We start from the raw sequence: 5,443 nt of genomic DNA, 5'->3' as shown, positions 1-5,443 counted from the left end.
CTGTAATTAGACAAGAAAAAGAAATAAGAGACTCCTAAGTTAGAAAGGAAGAAATAAAACCATCACTATTTGTAGATGACGTGATATTACATAGAGAAAACCATAAAGCTTCTACCAAAAATATTAGAGCTAATAAATGAATTCAGTTAAGTTGCTTGATACCAAATTGATATACAGAAACATTTTGTATTTCTATACACTTATAATGAACTATCAGAAGGAGAAACCAAGGAAACAATACCATTTACAATAGTATCAAAAATAATAAATATCTAAAAGCAAATTTAACCAAGGGGATAAAAAAATCTGTACTCTGAAAACTATAAGACCTTGATGAAAAAAAGATGACACAAATAAACAGAGAGCTATACCATGATCATGGATCAGAAAAATTAATATTGTTAAGTGTCCATCCTACTCATGGCAATCTACATATTCAATGCAATCCCTATCAAAATATCAATACCAACGACATTTTTCACAGAACTGGAACAAATAACCATAAAATCTGTGTGGAACTACAAAAGACCCTGAATAGCCCAAGCAATCTTGATGAAGAAGAATAAACTTTATCTTTTGTACTCTCCTTAAAAATACTGGAAATACTCTGTTTGACTTCAAGCTATCCTACAAAATTATAGTAATCAAAATAATATGGTGTGGATTTACATAAGATGATGGAGTAGAAGGATGTTCTCTCATCTCCTCCTGCGAGAGCACCAAAATTGCAACTAGCTGTTGAAAAACCATCGACAGGAACATGCTGGAACCCACCAAAAAAAGATACCCCACCATCCAAAGACAAAGGAGAGGCTGCAGAAGATGGTAGGAGGGGTGCAATCATGATAAAATCAAATCCCGTATCTGCCAGCTGAGTGACAAACAAACCAGAGAACAATAATACCAAAGAAGTTCTCCTACTGTTGTGAAGGTTCTGAGCTCCATGTCAGGCTTCTTAGCCTGGGGATCTGGCAAAGAGACTGGAAATCCCCAGGGAATCTGAACTTGAATGCCAGGGGGATTTGATTACAGAACTTCCACAGGACTGGGGGAAAAGAGACTCCACTCTCGGAGGGCACAAACAAAATTTGGCATTCACCAAGACCCAAGGGACAGGGACAATGACCCCACAGGAGACTGAACCAGACCCACCTGCAGGTGTTGGAAGGTCTCCTGTGGAAGGCATCGGTTGGCAGTGGCTCACCCCAGGAACCAGGGCACTGGTAGCAGCCGTCCTGAAAGCTGCTCCCTGGCTTAAGTCCTCTTGGAGCTCACCATTAACTCCTCTGTAGAGCCTGTAGGCCCCAGGGCTGGGTCACCTCAGGCCAAACAACTAAGAGGGAGGGAGTACAATGCCACCCACCAGCAGATAATTAGATTAAAGAAGACTGAAAAACACAGGTGATTGCAGAGAAGAAAGCATTTAAGTGAGAAATTAATATCTGGTCTTATGTCCTGGATATGTCTCCTAGTTTATAGTCTATGGGAACTTGAGTAGAATTTGTATCCTACTGTTGTGTGAAAATTGTATAAATCTTAGTTATGTTGAATTGGTTTGCTGTGTTTTTTGTCTACTATATCCATCTACTTCTCTGTATATTCATTCTATTGATTTAAAAAAAATATTATTTATTTCTTTTACTTTACAATATTGTATTGATTTTGCCATACATTGACTTGAATCCGCCATGGTTGTACATGTGTTCCCCATCCTGAACTCCCCTCCCACCTCTCTCGCCATCCTATCCCTCTGGGTCATCCCAGTGCACCTAAAGGAATCTCCACACTGTTCTCCATAGTGGCTGCACCAGCCCCAAGCACCCTGTATCATGCATCAAACCTGGACTGGTGGTTCATTTCACATATGATAATTTACATGTTTCAACGCCATTCTCCCATATCATCCCACCCTCGCCCTCTCCCACAGAGTCCAAAAGACTGTTCAATACAGCTGTCTCTTTTGCTGTCTTGCATACAGGGTTATCGTTACCATCTTTCTAAATTCCATATAAATGTGTTAGTATACTGTATTGGTGTTTTTCTTTCTGGCTTACTTGACTCTGTATAATAGGCTTCAGTTTCATCCACCTCATTAGAACTGATTCAAATGTATTCTTTTTAATGGCTGAGTAATATTCCGTTGTGTATATGTACCACAGCTTTCTTATCCATTCATCTGCTGATGGACATCTAGGTTGCTTCCATGTCCTGGATACTATAAACAGTGCTGCAACGAACATTGGGGTACACATATCTCTTTCAATTCTGGTTTCCTAGGTGTGTATACCCAGCAGTGGGATTGCTGGGTCATGTGGCAGTTCTATTTCCAGTTTTTTTTTTTTAATTTAAATTTATTTATTCTAATTAGAGGCTAATTACTTTACAATATTGTATTGGTTTTGCCATACATCAACATGAATCCGCCATGGGTGTACACGTGTTCCCAATCCCGAACCGCCCCCCCCCACCTCCCTCCCCATACCATCCCTCTAGGTCATCCCAGTGCACCTAAAGGAATCTCCACACTGTTCTCCATAGTGGCTGTACTAGTTTGCATTTTCACCAACAGTGTAAGAGAGTTCCCTTTTCTCCACACCCTCTCCAGCATTTATTGCTTGTAGACTTTTGGATAGTGGCCATTCTGACTGGCGTGAAATGGTACCTCATTGTGGTTTTGATTTGCATTTCTCTGATAATGAGTGATGTTGAGTGTCTTTTCATGTGTTTGTTAGCCATCTGTATGTCTTTGGAGAAATGTCTGTTTAGTTCTTTGGCCCACTTTTTGATTGGCTCTTTTATTTTTCTGGAATTGAGCTGCAGGAGTTGCTTGTATATTTTTGAGATTAATTCTTTGTCTATTGCTTCGTTTGCTGTTATTTTCTCCCATTCTAAAGGCTGTCTTTTCAACTTGCTTATAGTTTCCTTTGTTGTGCAGAAGTTTTCATTTTAATTAGGTCCTATTTGTTTATTTTTGCTTTTATTTCCAATATTCTGGGAGGTGGGCCATAAAGGATCCTGCTGTGGTTTATGTCAGAGAGTGTTTTGCCTATGTTTTCCTCTAGGAGTTTTATAGTTTCTGGCCTTACGTTTAGATCCTTAATCTATTTTGAGTTAACTTTTATGTATGGTGTTATATAGTTTGATATTGAAACTCCAACTAAAAATCTTAATTTATCTACTTAAAATAATTATAATATATAGTGGAACTGTGTGTAACCTTTTTCTGTATTTTCCAAGTCTCCTGCAAATGTGTTATCTATCATATTTTCATAATTAAGAAATGCTATTACAATCAGCAAAACGCCCTTGAGATTCTGTAATTCTCAAGACATGAATCATTTTAATTTATACTATAAAAAAGCTATTTATAAATAGCATTATTCTACTACTACTTCTTTTAAATGCATCAAGCACTTCTAAATATCTAGAAAGACTAGATATTCATATAAGAACGTAATTGCCCACTATGTACACAGCACTGTTAAATAAAATGCACACATGTAACGATGGTTAAAAAAAAGTAGTATGGTATGGTACGGGCACAAACATACACACACATAGATCAATGGGGCAGAGTAGAGAGCCTAGAAATAAACTCATGCACATATGATCAATTTATTGATGACAAAGGAGGCAAGAATATATATTGGGGAAAAGATAATCTCTCTTTTGGAGAGAAAAATTGTTGGAAAACTGAACAGCTACATGTAAAAGAGTGAAACCAGACCATTTTCTCACCCTCTATACAAAAATAAGCTCAAAATAGATGGATTAAAGACATAAACATCAGACCTGAAACTATAAAACTTCCAGAAGAAAAATCACTCTTAGACACTGATTGTAGCAATAATTTTTGGATCTTATTTCTCAGTACAGAGCAACAAAAGCAAAAAAAAAAAAAAAAAAAAGAGAGAGAGAGAGATCATATCAAACTAAAAATCTTGTGCACAGTGAAGTAAATTGTGGACAAAATGAAAAGGAACATACTGAATGGGAGAATATATTTGCAACTGATATGTCTAATAAGCAGTTAATGTTAAATATCCAAAATATACAAAGAACTCATACAACTCATTAGATAAAAATCTGATTTAAAAGGGACCTGAAACAGGAGTTTTCCAAAGAAAACATATAGTTGGCCAAGAGACATGAAAAGCTGCTAACCATCAGGGAAATGCAAAACCACAATGAGACATTACTTCACACCTTACTGGTGTACTGGGATGACCCTGAGGGACAGGATGGGAAGGAAGCGGGGAAGGGGGTTCAGGGTGCGGGACACGTGTACACCCACGGCTGATTCATGTCAATGTATGGCAAAAACCACTACAATATTGTAATTAGATTCCAATTAAAATAAATACATTAGAAAGAAAGAATTACCAAAAAGAGAACAAATAACAAGTGTTGGTGAAGATGTAGTAAAAAGAGAACCCTCATAAACTCTTGGTAGGAAATGTAAATTGTTGTAGTCAGTGTGGAAAACAATATAGAAAGTCCTCAAAAAATTAAACATATAACTACCATACCATCCAGAAATTCCACCCCTGGGTTTTTATCTGAAGAAAATAAAAACACTAATTGAAAATGATGTATACCCACAGTGTTCACGGTTGCATTATTTATAATAGCCAAGACACGGGAGTAGCCTCAAGTTCATCAGTAGACGAATAAATAGATGTGGCATATATACACAATGGATTATTACCCAGCTATAAGAAGAATGAAATCTTGTCATATGCAACAGCATGCATGTACCAAAAGGGTATTATGCTAAGTGAAATAAGATCGAGAAAAACAAATACTGAATGTTTTCATTTATATCTGGAATCTAAAACACAAAGAAACAAAAAAGTAGAATAAAACAGAAATAGATTTAGAGATACAGAGGACAAACTTGGGGTTGCCAGAAGGGAGGAGGGTTCAGGGATGTGCAAAATGGGTGAAGGGAATTAAGAGGTACAAACTACCAGTTATAAAATAAATAAGTCACAGGGATAAATGTACAGCATAGGTAATATAATCAATAATATTGCAATAACTTTGGTGCATAATCTACAAACATATTGAATTACTGTGTGGTACACCTGAAATTGTAACAAAGCCTTTGACTGTGTGGATCACAATAAACTGTGGAAAATTCTGAAAGAGATGGGAATACCAAACCACCTGACTCGCCTCTTGAGAAACCTGTATGCAGGTCAGGAAGCAACAGTTAGAACTGGACATGGAACAACAGACTGGTTCCAAATAGGAAAAGGAGTATGTCAAGGCTGTATATTGTCATCCTGCTTATTTAACTTCTATGCAGAGAACATCATGAGAAACATTGGGCTGGAAGAAGCAACAAGCTAGAATCAAGATTGACAGGAGAAATATCAATAACCTCAGATATGCAGATGACACCACCCTTATGGCAGAAAGTGAAGAGGAACTAAAAAGC

This window comes from Bos taurus, chromosome 19 (assembly GCF_002263795.3).
Source record: "Bos taurus isolate L1 Dominette 01449 registration number 42190680 breed Hereford chromosome 19, ARS-UCD2.0, whole genome shotgun sequence".
NCBI classification, from domain to species: domain Eukaryota; kingdom Metazoa; phylum Chordata; class Mammalia; order Artiodactyla; family Bovidae; genus Bos; species Bos taurus.
The sequence above is the reverse complement of the archived record's forward strand: the minus strand, read 5'-3'. Positions refer to the sequence as shown.